The sequence below is a fragment of the Acinonyx jubatus genome, chromosome B1 (genome assembly GCF_027475565.1).
Source record: "Acinonyx jubatus isolate Ajub_Pintada_27869175 chromosome B1, VMU_Ajub_asm_v1.0, whole genome shotgun sequence".
Lineage (NCBI taxonomy): Eukaryota > Metazoa > Chordata > Mammalia > Carnivora > Felidae > Acinonyx > Acinonyx jubatus.
Genome location: NC_069382.1, coordinates 98,371,758 through 98,386,786, shown reverse-complemented (window position 1 = coordinate 98,386,786; position 15,029 = coordinate 98,371,758). Strand labels below are relative to the sequence as shown.

The following is a 15,029-nucleotide window of genomic DNA, read 5'->3' as shown; positions in this document are numbered from 1 at the left end:
GTCGTCTCCCTAAACTTAGAATGTAAGCTCCCTGAAACCAGATATCTATTTTTTTCTGACGTATTTTCATTCCCTGGAACAGCACCTGACACACTGTGCTCACAAATATCTGTTAAATAAATGAATGTTAGCTATTATTATCACTATTATTATCATCTGCTTCAGACTCAGATACCATGCTTAAAAAAATCTTCAAAATATGGTTTAACTTTGAATAGTCACCAAGTCTTAAGATATATTTGATTTCCAATAAATTAATAGCTTGTTAGAGCATCAGAGCATATTGAGTGTAACCTCTTCAATTTATAAAATAAGAGGACTTAAAACACTCTGAGGCCCAGTACTGTTAAGTGATGTTCTCTTAGTCAAGTACCAAGTAAGATCTGGCATTGAGGCCTCTGAACCCCAAATCCAGGGCTCTTTCTGCTATGCCCCACTGACTTCTAATCAGGATACCAACATGGCTATCCACCCCTCAGTGGACCAGCCCTCAATCCAGGGGGAAACGGGATCTATTTCACTATTGTGCCTTATGCCAAACTTCTCATCACCTGTGGGTGATTGGCCATTGGCATCTTCCACATTTTTCACAGTGATGGAATTTCTTTTTTGGATGATAAAGTGAGTTCTCATCACAAGTCATATACAGAAATGGCTAGGAACTGCAAGGGACCAGGGAGAGCCGTTCCTATCCAGATCCCTCAGGGGAAAATTGTGGACCTTTTATCATTGCTTTTTGGAGTCCTTATCTGGACCTTGAGATCTCAGGACCTTCCACCTGGGGAGAAAATCAGAACAAATAAAAGTTCTACAGGTTATTGCTTCTCTGACTCTAGAGCTGTCCAGAGGAAAAGAAGGTACCAATTCACCCAATGAACGTTTATTAAGTGATTATAACATGGTAAGCAAAGTGTATATGTGTGTGTATGGTTGACAAGTATTTTCCAGTCACATTCTTTTCCTTCAAGGAATTTACGGTATTGCTGAAAAACAAATTATGCAAAAGTAAATCCTGCAATGCATAACACAATAGTTAGAAATGAAGAGTGGAGATGAAAATAAAATTTTGAGGGCTCTTAGCGGAGGAAAAAATTCACTTACAGGGGATGAATTGGGATGTTTATGGAAGAGGTGACATCTTAACTAGACTTTCATGGGTCAACTGTAGTCTTCAAATTCCATGCATCCAGGATGAAATATATTTTAAAGTTGATTACTTAGAGTCTGTTTTGCTTCATGGCATTTAATGTTCTCATGTATGCCACATAACAGACACATGTGTATGCAACTTGATACAATCACCAATGTTTATTTCTCAAAAGAGGCTTTTATTAGAGGCATTATTATATATTTTTTGCATAATCATAATTATGAACACTTATTTGAGTTTATAAATGATAATATACTCCTGAAAGGCAAAAATTTGTATCTTGCACATATGCATGGATAGTATTTGGAGTCTCTACAAATAGTTAAGAATTAAATAGCAGATGATTTTTGGACATTGCTAATTCGACTCACATAGCTGATTATGGTTAAAACACAAAAGTTTGCCAAACAAAAGTCCATCATGAGGTAGTATGGAGTATTAAAGGGACACATGAGCTGAACCCATGATTTTTATATGAAAAGTCCCCACAAATATTTACAATTACTTTCACAAAATTTTTCCCCTCCATGCAAGGATATCTTTCAACTTAAAATAATTTGCTACACCTATTTTAACAGTTGATCTTTTTCCTTATCCTTATTTTCAAGAGTAAATATAATGCTGGTCAAATAAGTATTTTTAGTTTTACTAAATATTTAACAATGCATTAAGTACTACACAGTAACTAGAAATTTAAAAATTCTCTTTTTCATTGAGGTATAATTGACATATAACATTATATTAGTTTCCGGCATATGCCATAATAATTTGATATTAGTATACACTGCAAAATGATCACCACACTAAGTCTTGAAGGTTTTGATAAATTCCACCGAACCGGATAATTATATTTTCCATTTACCAAACCAAAATTAAAGCAATGCATACAAGTTATAGAGGAGCAACAAGGAATGTGATTTGCACCAGTTTGGAGCAGTGATATGTCTTCATTTTCCAGTCTATTCCCCTAATTTTACTTTGCTCTGTCCCTTGTCAGCTGAGGAGTAGTCTGCTGTAGGGCTTTCTCTCCTTAGCGTTTATGCAGTTCACTTGCTGGTTTTCTGACTTTGCGTTGTTCTAGCTACTCGTTCTGCTTGCTGGCTCCTAAGGCTATGATTGCAGCTGTAGTCTTTTGTTTCTCATGTGGAACATGCTGACAGATGTGTGCACTGAACATTTTAACCAGCACACTTACTTGGGCTTCTGAAGCTGATGGAATGACCAAAACAATTCTCTTGCTCTTCTGAAGAACAAAAGGAAGGCAAAACCAGAAAGATGGATCAAACAGAGCCGCTATGTCTCTAAGATGTCTTAGAGCTATTACAGAGCATGAGAATAACGATGTTGAGTAACTTTTGCGGGCCACCTTCTCTCACATTGAGAATTTAATGGGAACAGCTTACTCAAAACCTGTGTACTGTGTCTTGCTATAATTAGTTTATAGATCAGTACTGGATCTTGGACCCACTTATGCAGACAAGTCAATTGAATTTTTGGAAAAATATGGGACAAGTATCCTAACTAAGGTCATGAAAATATAAATGTAGAAAGAAGAATGATTTATTTTCAAATATTTATTGAGCTGTTATTTGTAAAGGAGACTTATTTAAAGGGTATGTGTTTGTGCAAGACATAGTCCCTGCCCAGAGGACCATGCACACGATTGCTGAAACTGGTTATGGGGCCTCAGCTATAACTGAAAGAAGTCAAGTGTATAATCCAAATTAAGAGGATTTTCCAGAAGTTGATAGACTATTACACCTGAAAGTGCTTCAAGAAATCATCTACTCCTCCCATCTTATTCTATGAATATAACCATAATTGTGACTTACTCAAGATCACCCAGAAATTTAGCAGAAAGTCAGATATGAACATACTTATCTTTCCTTTAAATCTGGTGTTTTTTAAAAAATGATACGACATATATATTTTTACTGATTTGAGTAGGTCCAATGCAAATTTAACTTTACTTGTATTAGTTTAGTGCTTATTGTTGATTCTGTTAATTCTAAATGGGCTTAATCTGGTTTTCTCTGCATTATATATTTTATTTATTTAAGTAATTTATTTAAGGTACAGGAGAAAAGGCAAGAGGAAGACTTCTCTATTTTGAACTTTAATTTTTTCACATTCTATTAGTCCTATTTAGAACTTTTTATTATATAAGTAATATGTTAATAGAATAAAACTAGAAAATATAGATAAGGAAAACAATAAAATTAAATTCAATTATAATCCAATCCCTTAGAGAGAAACACTCTTTTATATATAGTGTGTATTTTTAAAGTTATTATGTTATATATTAACATTTATATTTTATATAAATATTTTAAAATATTTTATAATATATTTATAAATTAATATTTAATTTAATAATATAAAATATATTATAAAATTATTATTGCATATATAAAATATGTTTCTATTCTGTACATATTCTTTGCAATAAAAATGGGATCACATTTAAAACTATTTATACTTCATTTTTGTTTAACTTTTTTTAAAGTATATTTATTTATTTGGAGAGAGAGAGAGAGAGATAACAAGTGAAGTTAGGAAGGGGCAGAGAGAGAGAGGGAGAGAGATAGCAAGTGAAGTTGGGAAGGGGCAGAGAGAGAGAGGGAGCGAGAAAAAATCCCAAGGAGGGTCCACGCTTTCAGGGTGGAGTCTGATGCGGTACTTCACCTCCGATGCAGGGTCCAAACTCACAAACCATGAGATCATGACCCGAGCTGAAACCAAGTGTCAGACGCTTAACTGACTGAGCCACCCAGGAGCTCCTCATATAACTATTAAATGGGCATTTCCCATGTGAACAAATATGTTTACAATAGTTTTTGGGGGGGGTTGCAAAATAGTCTGTTTTATTTATCTCATATATTTGGACATTTTATTCATCATTAATTTTTGGACACGTTGAAAACAAATTTTCTTTGTTGTAAATATTCTGCATAAAGATCCATGTAATTTAATCACATGCTTATATTTAATTATTTCCTTTATATTTTCAGAAGTGGAGTTCCTGGATCAAAGAATGTACATCTCTGCAAGACATTTTGATACACAGTGGGCCTACCACCAACACTTACTTTTTGTCCCAGGTTTCATAATTTGTGGTTTATATTCAGTGCTGCAGGACTTTAGAATTGTCAAGGGTAAATAAGTATATAAACAAACAAACAAAAACACAAAAAGCCAAATCTGCAAGATACAGAGTCACAGTGGCTTAGCATCTACACAGAATGCCTATTATTTCCTGAAATATATTAAATAGTGTTGTATTAAATAAGCGTTTGAGTTGGATGTTGCCCATTTTTATCCCTCAGGGGCAAAAAGCTGATGATCCTAAATTTAGCAGTGGCATCAGGGGGTGGATTTTGTCACATCTTTAAATCTCCTTCCAGAGATCTCTGACTCACATTTGCTAAATCCGGCATAGATATAAAATGGATTTATGGTTCTACAAGAACTTAGAAGTCTTCAGATGTTAGAGAACAAATATTGTTGCTTGCTAGAGGACATTGTGATTTTTCTACTTCATGTTTGGGTTTTCTTTCTGTGTGTGATTACTTATTAATATGTGAATAAGTAATAGTTACTGTTTTTAAACTTGGCTTACTAACAGCTACTGGATATGTATAATGAAAATACTAAATTCAATGAGCCTTGCGTGCATCTTTTAAAAGAATATACACTCTAACATAAACATATTTTTCAAGAGAAAAATGCATATATGTTTATTTTTTGCAACTCTAGCCTTTCACATTTTGGTGCTGTGTAGAGTATGTATTCTTTGGTTTTCTTGGATACAAAATAGTTGTAGCTAGTTCCAAGCGTGTTGTTTTGAGATAATGGTACTCTATGATAATAGTTGTAGATAGTTTCAAGCATGATGTTTCAGTATAGACATTGAGAAATAGAACTTAATTCCTCCCTCTGTTTCTGAAGCAGTCTAAAAATTCAAAGGAAAATACTATTGCATTTGATTATTTAATACCGCCTGTGATTTGAATTGCTTGTGTCATAAATTATTATAAACTGTCTTCAAAGGTGAGATTTTTTACAGTTAAGATTTTGTTATCTAAGTAAATGTTTGTATAATTTTAGATTATAATACAACTCAATTAATATTTATTTATTTATTGAAAATTTTATTTTATTTATTTATTTTTAGAGTTTATTTATTTTTGAGAGAGACAGAGCACAGGCAGGGGAGAGAGACACAGAATCTGAAGTAGTTTCCAGGCTCTGAGTTCTGAGCTGTCAGCACAGAGCCTGATGTGGGTCTCGAACCCATGAACTGTGAGATCATGACTTAAGAAGAAGTCAGACACTTAACCGATTGAGCCACCCAGGCACTCCTAAGATTGTATTTTTAAGTAATCTCTACATCTGATGTGGGTTTCAAACTCACAACCCTGAGATCAAGAGTTGCATGCTCTACAAACTGAGCAGGGTAGGTGCCCCAATAATGTTTTAAATAAGTATACGTGCAATTATTTTGTCATCGTTATCATATAACTCAAGTGTGTGTTTGTTTGTTATTTGGAATGGAAAATGTTAGTTTTTAATTTTTGATTTTTGTTTTTATTGTGTTTATTCTGTTTAGTGGATTCTGAGATAGCTGTAGGAAAACGTGTTGAAACTTTTAGTGCTCCTTTTTTTTTTGGATGATGTGGATTTTGCACTTCATCATTCACTAACCTTATATTAGTAAATATTATGATGTTAGAGGAGCTGACAAGTTGTGCTTTGCACATCCTGTACTTGAACACAGGACAGGCACAACTTGATGGAATGGAGAGAAGGGAAATGACAAAGCCTGTAGCAATGATAACTTCTGGCTCAAGATGGGCTCCAGTGTTGACGATTGAGAGTTCTAGATAATCGTAAGGTAGAATGAGACTCTAGGGCACATGCAGCTGAGACCACGTGTAGTCCTGACTGTGTTCCCTGAAACACTAATCAAAATATGTATGTATCTGAGCATTTTTAAATAGATGCAGCCCCAAGCGGAACTTTATACTAGTATCTTAACTAGTACATTGAAAATAATTTTTATTAGTTGTATTAAAAGGAAGGGGAAAAAAAGATTCAGTCTGAGCATTGAGATAGTTGTTGAAGGTTTGCTTCATGCCGAACACTATACTGAACTTTTTTTTACACATTACCTCATATAAGTCTCATCACCACCCACGTGGGAGATAAGGTTAAAACTCTTTTCAGAGATGAGGACATGGAGACATCTCCTCCACTGAGGCTCAGAGAGTTCAGAGACTTCGTCTAGGACATGTAATTAGTAAATGGAAGCACTGGGACAAGAAACAAAAAATGTATGACAGGAAACATTTGTGCCCTCAGCCAATTCCAACATCTTCATATCTATTTTCTATTGGGCGGATTTTAGTGAAGTAAAATAATGCTTTGCAACTCATTTTTTATTTTAAACTTTCCAAGCCCTGACGCTTAAGGTTGATCTTTTTCATAATTGATCCTACTGTGTGGATTGAAAATTTTAGAGTGCATCATTCTCACCTGATCTATAAATACAGGGTCATTGCCCTTTTAATCCACAAAGGAGTCAACTTGAAGGGATCAGTTTATTCTGTAAGGCAATTATAATGCTTCTCACAAAATTATCCGATTAAAAAGGGTTACAAAAATAAGAGCAGACAAAGGTCTTTCACCCCAGTGTAGGGCTAGCCGAAAATATCACTTTATTAATATTAATATTATATTGTCTTTATAGGCATGCTTGCTAATACAGTTACTTGATCATTTTATCTTTCATGAGGTAACAGGGATTATTAAGTGATATTCTTTTTCTTTTACTATGTGCCACATTTGTTTTCAAATGAAATATAACCCAGCCAGTTCTAGTCAAGTAATGCCTACACTGTTTATGATATTAAACATAACTTTATACTAGCATGGTATAGAATGTAATATCAAATAATTTTGAAATGTAACCCGTGGAGAAACATGTTGATGTTGCAGAAAGATGTCATCAGAGACCAGGCCAAATTAACCAACACGGTAATTTCCTACCAAATGTAACCATCCTTAGCTTGAAAGAAAGATCTGCTTCATAACGTTACAAACATATCCTTCCCTGGAGCAGTATTGATAATTAATGCCACATATTCATGGTGAGAAATGTATATGAGTTTGGTCATAAATGTTCTCATGCATTTTAAATGTCAATAAAATGAATAACCTTTATTATTCCAGAATGATAACTTGTTCCCAGACACCGCTACTTTGCAGGGGATGATGACTGCCTTGGCACGTAATGAAGAATTACGGGAACATGCCTTAAGCATTTGTAAGCCACACCCTTAGCTCTGAATCAATGTGGCAAGGGCAACATATGAAGGCACAAGGAATATGCTTGAGGAAATCCAATCCCTGCTCTTGTTTCCACTTACACTCTCATAAATCAGTCTAGGTGAATATCTCAAACTCAGTTAGGAAAAAAGTTTTTAAAAAGACAACACTTCTCTTTCTTGGGCTCACAGGGCCATGTGCTTTGTTCTTGGTCACCCCTGCTTTCTAGACACAGCTTTTTGTTTGTGTTTTAGAAAATCTCCACAGGCTTGACCAATGCGGGGAATTTTGTTCCACATTAAGAGATGTTTTCTTAATGTATGTATTCTTACTCTGTGACACATTAGAAACATGTGAGGCTGGCGCAGAGGTGATAGATGAGAGTAGTTAGTTCCTGGGATGGGAAGAATTATCAACTGAATAGAAATTAAAACTAGGAATTGTGATTTCCATTCCAACATACAAAGAGCTTGGAAATTGTCACCCCTGTCTTTACAACAAGGAAGCTAAACACACTTAAGATTGATGACTTTTCTTGGACCCAGCAGAGAACAAAGGTTGCAGGTCAGACTCCCACCACAAATTTTGGGGAGATGGGCAAAGCCAGGGTCACAACACTTACCCAGGGAAGCAGCTGCTGGTGCCATAATCTGGCATGGATACTTGAATGGTAATTTTGAGGAAATGCTGCAGGTTGAGTATGGACTAGCAGGAGACTGAGTCACTTGTGGAGGTTTCAGTTTTATGGGTCTCCCATGAGATTTAAACTCCAGGAATCCCACCAGATTCTCACAGGGAAGAGCCAAGAAAGATGCTCTTGTGGCTTTGGCATAGACAGGCAAAGAATAATCATTGTGAAATATTCCCAGAGAGTTCTCCATAACAAAGACACATGCTTGAGGACAAAAGACTTTACCAGAGCCTCACGCCAACTGAAGGAAGGGCATTCTCACTCCAGCTAGCCTTTTGGGATCACCTAAGGGGGAAAAATTTTTACCATGGAGAAGCATTTGTGAAGGTCACAGCCCAGGAACTTAGACTTACTAAGAACTGAGATGTAATCATAAGATGATAGAATGCTTCCCTTTTCCCACACTTCATCACCACACCAACAGGGCTCCAATGTCATGATAGTGGATTAGAATGGAAAAAGCTGTAAAATGCAGACTATCTCTGAAGAAGAGTACTTAGAGTAGCCCAAAGTCAACAGGGAAGATAAAAACAAGAGTACTGGAAGAAATTGAATACTTGGTACCTACATTTATGGCAAATATTAGCATAATATATCTGGCTTTTAAAATAATTACAAAGCTAAGTGGGTGATGGGTATTAAGGAGGGCAATTGTTGGGATGAGCACTGGGTGTTGTATGTAAGTGATGAATCACTAAATCCTACTCCTGAAACTAATATTACACTATATGTTAACTAACTAGAATTTAAATAAAAACTTGAAACAAACAAACCAAAAAAATTACAAAGCATGCCAAAAAGCAAGAAAACACAGTCTGAAGAGACAAGGCAAGAAACAGAATCAGACTTGGATATGGTACAGATGTTACAATTACCAGAATTGAAAATACATATTATTAACAAATTAAAGACCCTAAAGAAAAAAAGTAGAGAATGTATAAAAACAGATGAGCAATGTAAGCAGAGAGATGGACCCTGTAAGAAAGAATCAAAAGGAAATGCTAGAAATCAAAGATAGAAATGAGAAGTGTCTTAAAGTGCTCATCAGTAGATCGGGCATGCCTAAGGATAGAGCTAATGAGAATGAAGATAGGTCATTACTGAATTAAAGGTAAAGGAGGAAAAAAAAGAATAAAAAAATCCCTACAATATCTGAGAAGTAAGATAACTGCATAAAAAAAAAAGTAACATATACATGACTGGAAAACCAGAAGGAGAAGAAAGAGGAAACAGAGCAGAAGTTATAATAGTTGAGAACTTACCAACATTAATCAGACACTAAACCACAGATCTAGGAAGCTCAGAAAACACCAAGGAAGATAAATTACACCCCCATAAACAATAACAACAATAACCAAAGCTGTAGAAAATCAAAGAAAAAGAGCAAATCTTGAAAGGAGACAGAGAAAAAAAATATACCTTACTTACAGTTGAACAAGATAAGAATTACAATGGTCTTCTGATTAGAAACTATGCAAAGAGAATGGAAGGCAATATTTAAAGTTTTGAAAGGAAAACCCACTGATCTATAATTCTATTGCCAGTAAAATTATTCTTCAAAATAAAGAAGAAATGAAGACTTCCTCAAACAAAGGTTTGAACGACTTTATCATCAGCAAACATGACCTGAAAGAAATGTTAAAAGAAGCATTTCAGGGTGAAAGAAAAATGATACAGGTCAGAAACTCAGACCTACATGAAGAAAGGAAGTGTTTTGGAGAAATAATAAATCAAGGTAAAATGATGTCTCTAATTGTTTTTCCATTTTTAATATAATAGCAATAACAGTTATAATATATTGGGTTATTATAGCACATGGATAAGTAAAATAAATGAATGAGTGAATAAGAGACTGGAGAGAGGAATAGGGAATACTCTATAATAAGGTAACTGCATTATATACACATGAAGCATTGTAGTTATTTGAAGGTGGACTTAAACTGGTTAAAAGGACATGTTTGAAATTTCAAGTCAACTACTAAAAATATTTTTTAAAGAAGTATAATTGATATGGTGTGAGAGGACATAAAATGGAATCACATAAAATGCTCACTTGAAACTGGACAACGCGGAAGAGGGAAATAAAATGAAACAAAGAACAAATATAATAATTAGAACATTAAACATAGTGGGTTTTAATTCAACCATATTAATAATCACTCTAAGTGTTTATATATATCAATTTAAAGACAAATTGTCCATGAATTTAAAAATAAATATGGAATTGTATCAGTGAGATCATGGTAGCTGCTGTAATAAATAGGCCTTCACAATTTTAATGGTTTAACATAATACAAAGTTTTCTTCTTGCTCACAGAATAGTTGATGAGGTAGTCCCATGTAGCTTCAAGATCCAAAGTCTTCCACACTTGTGTCAGGGCCCAAGGTCTTTCCACTGGATAACTTCATCTTCCTTAGTACTTCATCAATTCTTCATCCAGATGGTACAAAGGGGAAAGAGAAAGCAAAGGATAAGAATTTAAGTTGCATAATTCATAAATTTTTCTCAAAAACATATTTTAGAATCACAACTTAATTAAGACATTATACATGTTAAAGAAAAGGTATAAACCGCTAGAGTTTAGAGAAAGGTATCTTTATGAACATCGATTCATGGTACTTTGTTACATAAATATTAAGAATAAGCTCCAAAGTGAAAATGTAGTATTTTAGATAAATTTGCCAAGGAAAGCATGAAATTTAAAAAAAAATGTGGAAAAAAAAACTTGAATTATGTTTTTAAAAATTACACGGACAATTTTTGGAAACCAGTTTTAGTAATTGTTTTTTTTTTTTAATTTTGGCACAAAATTTTATTTTAAATGCTAAAAAATTGGTCCAATCTGGTGAATGTCCAAACCTAAACTGGTTTAAATAAAAAATACTGGTCTAAAATACTTACCTCCCTCTTAAGTTTATGGCCCTTGTCTCTATTCACTTACCACATACTTCCATGTGAATGGTCAGGCAAATAATTAAATTTATATGTCCAGAATTTAAAAGCAAAAGAAAACATAAAAGTCTCCACTGAAAGAACTTCCAATATTGGAAAGAGAGAATAAAGAGAATTCAATCAATTCATCAGATGTCAGGAAAATGACACAAGACTAAATGGTAGAAAGGATTTCAAATATACAAAATACTCAGTAGATGCGAACTAATTAGACATAGGACTAGTTAAAAGCACAGAGATTTTTTACTGTTTATTTTTTTAAAACATGTGCTTATCTGTGAGCCAGAGAGCAAAACGATGACACAGAAAAGTTGAAAGTAAACAAATAGAAAAATATATTAGACAAATACTATATAACCTTTGTACCAAATAGACTTGAAGCTAAAAGTCCTTTCCTGAAGTTAAAGAGGAGCATTTTATAATGATAAAGCTACTATTTCCCAAGAATATGTGGCAGTTTGAACCTGTGTGCAACTAACAACATATCCTCTAACACGTAAGGAAAATTGAAATAATTTTGAGAAGAAATTAACAAATCCACATAGAATATTTCAACACAATTCTATGAAGTATAGGTACCAAACATATAAATTGTATTGCACATATAGACAAGTTAAATAACACAGTTAGCATATTTTGTCTAATTCACGTATCAAGAATCCTGCACTCAACAATTACAGAATTAAGAGATTATTTTTCAAACACTCATGAAATTATACAAAAATTGACCATATACTAGGTCACAAAGCCAATCACAACAAATATCAATGAATAAAGATGATATTGTCTGATCATAGGCAATGAAGTTACATAGCAATATATTTTGAATATATCAATATAACTCATATATTTTGAATTTTAAAGCAACCCTCTCCGACATAATTTCATTAATTTAATAATGATGTTGTTTAGCTGATAATGATGGTGGCAGCCAATTTCGATAGAATGCTTCGCACAGATGATGTATTGTGCCATATGAGGTATATACACTTTATAAAACCCTTGAGGCAGATTCTACTGTTAATATTTTGCTGATGAGAAAACTAAAGTCCAGATTTTATGAATGATGGAGCTAAGGCTGAAAGCCCAGACAATCTGACCTCAGATCCTGTGCTTTCAGCTATGACCAACGGAAGAATTAAAAATCAAAGGTGGAATTAAGCAGCAATGAGACACTATATACCAAAACTTGTGGAAGGCAGTTGAAGGGGATTGTAGAGTTTTATCTGTAATTCATATAATAGTGCAGAAGATACAGTAAGAAATAATGTTCTGTGAGTTCACCAAAAACTCAGAGAAAGTTGGAGAATCTTTCTGACAAAGTAAACTGAGCAGAGTAAACGCAGGCAACAAAAAAAGAACAAAAATTAAGTAAATACAAAAGAAAGAAACAAAGACCTAAAATCTGTTTCTTTAGAAGGAAGTTTCTCTGACAAATCCATTTTTAAGAAGGGCAACAAAAATATTATGAATAAAAAAAGAACATGACCATATGTAGACTAGAAATATTACAAATGAGTGGGAAGTTCTATAAGGAACTTTTATACTAAAACTTGGGTGAACTGGCCAATTTTCTGGAAAACTGTATATTACCAAAATTAACAAGAAATTAAAAAAACCTAATTAATCTAAAGCCATTATAGTCATTTAATCGGTAGTCAAGAACCTACCCACAAAATTGGCACAAAAACAGACATTTTTAAGTACAGGTTTTACTAAATCTTCAAAGCAGAGATAACATTGACTTGGGGCACACTTTCAAAAATTGAGGAATAGGGAAAAGTACCAACTCACCAAAGGCAGGTAGAAAGGCCGATCTCTTTTATAAGCAGAGATGCAAATATTCTAAATAAAGCATTAACACAAATGAACAAATATTATATATTTTTATAAAGTATATAATATTTAATTTCCAAAGTATGCAGATGGGTGTTTTATAATTGACACACTTAAATTGTTTTCAGTAACAAAGTTGCATAATGTTGAAAACATTGCCAAACATCTGTTTTCAAAATTCTGTCTTGATAGCAAGCATTATTTTCCAAACTGATCATTTTCTCACTTCTTATTAAAAATGCCTCTTTTACATTGGGACATATTACGGGTGTGTGTGTGTATTTAAATACTGCTTAACAGACACTTTTAATCATAGAAAAGTTCAGAAATTTGGGACAGTTGTTTTTTTTGCAAGAGAAAAACATGCACTCATCTTCAAATTCTCCAACTTTTTAAAGGACTTCTCTGTGAGAAAAACCAGTCTCTCTTTATGGTACGTAGGATTTTCATGTTGTCTCCTCATTTTAGTACACATTTTTGGAACTAGTTTTCTACTCAATGTAATACAACCCTGAAATAATATAATCCCTAAACTCTTCCAGCCCATAACCATAACGACGTAACCAGTTTCAATCTGGATATTAAATATTAGTAGACTTAGTTGCTATCTTATTTTCTAAACTAAAAATTAATATAAAAGAACTATCTTGTATATCCTCTGGAACTCAAGAAGTCCACTTTAGAAACTGCTGCTCTTGTGAAATAGGGTCATCAGAAAGCTTCCCACACTGGGTATGGCTCAGAGTAGCTGCCTACCAAATGAGGGTTTAGGATGACACCCCAAAGGTGAGAGTGAGATATTCTGTCTCTATTTTGAGGAGTAACGATTTCAGCGAGAAAGGTCAGCACGGCCATTTTCTATCCAAGTAGGCTGGGAGGCAACACTACTTCAAGCGTTCTGGCTTAATGATAAATTCTTGAAATATATTTCAAGTGTTAGATTCTGAGGCTTGAAAAGTTTCTAGACACAGAAATGTATTATGTTAATTCCAACTAATTTGAATACCAGCCATACTTTCATTATGAAAGTTATGATCTTCAGCGTTAAGAGACCCTATTTTAAATAGCAAGGCTGAAACATGACTTAAGGAAATTGCTGTATTCAAGTTTCAGAGATCTGGGTCACTAATAGAAATTTCAACTGCTCTGTCATCAAGCCCCCAGAAAGGACCTTTAAGAAAACACATTTTTTGTTTGTTTGTTTGTTTGTTTGTTTGTTTGTTTTAACAGTGGAGCTATATTCCCTGAAAGCGAATTATACGTTAGGATGTCAATTACTTGTATTTGCATTTGTCGGTGCTGGTATTGCAAACAATTTGTCCAAGTAGAAGAAAAGTAGAGACTGGAGTCCTTCAGTAACCCCTCTCATTAATTCTTTGTGCAAACAAACTCTAGTTTGGTAGAAAGCAAGATAACCTAATGGATGTTTTGTAGAGGATGTACAGCTACATTGTTTACCAGTTAAGTTTTATCAAATGAAATGGACCAAGAAAAGCCAAGAAAAGTTTGCAGCTCTATAAATCCCAAGCTATATTTTGAACATTCCTGAAACACCCAATCTCCAGACTTGGGCTTTGAATAGATTTATAAGAGCCAAAGGTCACAGTTCTTGCAAACACAGGAAACAGCACATAGAGTTTTTGTTTATTTTCTGTCTCTTAAAAAAATCAAATATGGCCATCAAGGATACAAAATACCAATACTCAACTACTGGTAGCAGAAGTAGGGCCTGGAGTGTTTTTGTCTCCTTGGTTATCATGTGTAACAAAAACAGATGCAGAATAATTTCAAGTTTATTCTATCTTGCTTTCACCAAGGTTTGAATACATTTGTTTGAAATGATAGAAGGATTCCGTGAAAGCACTGCCAGGAGAAGGCCAATCAGTTCAGTTTCTCATGAAATGAAGAATGTGAACAAGATGGCATGTGGTTGGGGAGAGCAGAAAGATTTCTTTGACTTCAGGTTGAAGGACGTCAGCATCAGTCCCAAGATGTCTAGCTATTACGTTTGGAGCTCTGGACGAGTTGTGTAAATTGTGAGCTTTGTCTCCTTGCTCTGTAAAATAACTGGT

General features: G+C 34.1%; 1 long non-coding RNA gene across 1 annotated transcript; it reads right to left on the bottom strand.

Moving 5' to 3' along the window:
* Nucleotides 1-867: 867 nt before the first annotated feature.
* LOC128314468 (uncharacterized) lies at nt 868-14,773 on the bottom strand. The gene is made up of 4 exons (XR_008296145.1): nt 12,916-14,773; nt 8,100-10,599; nt 6,322-6,462; nt 868-2,393 (listed from the first exon to the last, which is right to left on the bottom strand). It is a non-coding gene; the product is annotated as an uncharacterized LOC128314468 (long non-coding RNA).
* Nucleotides 14,774-15,029: the final 256 nt, after the last annotated feature.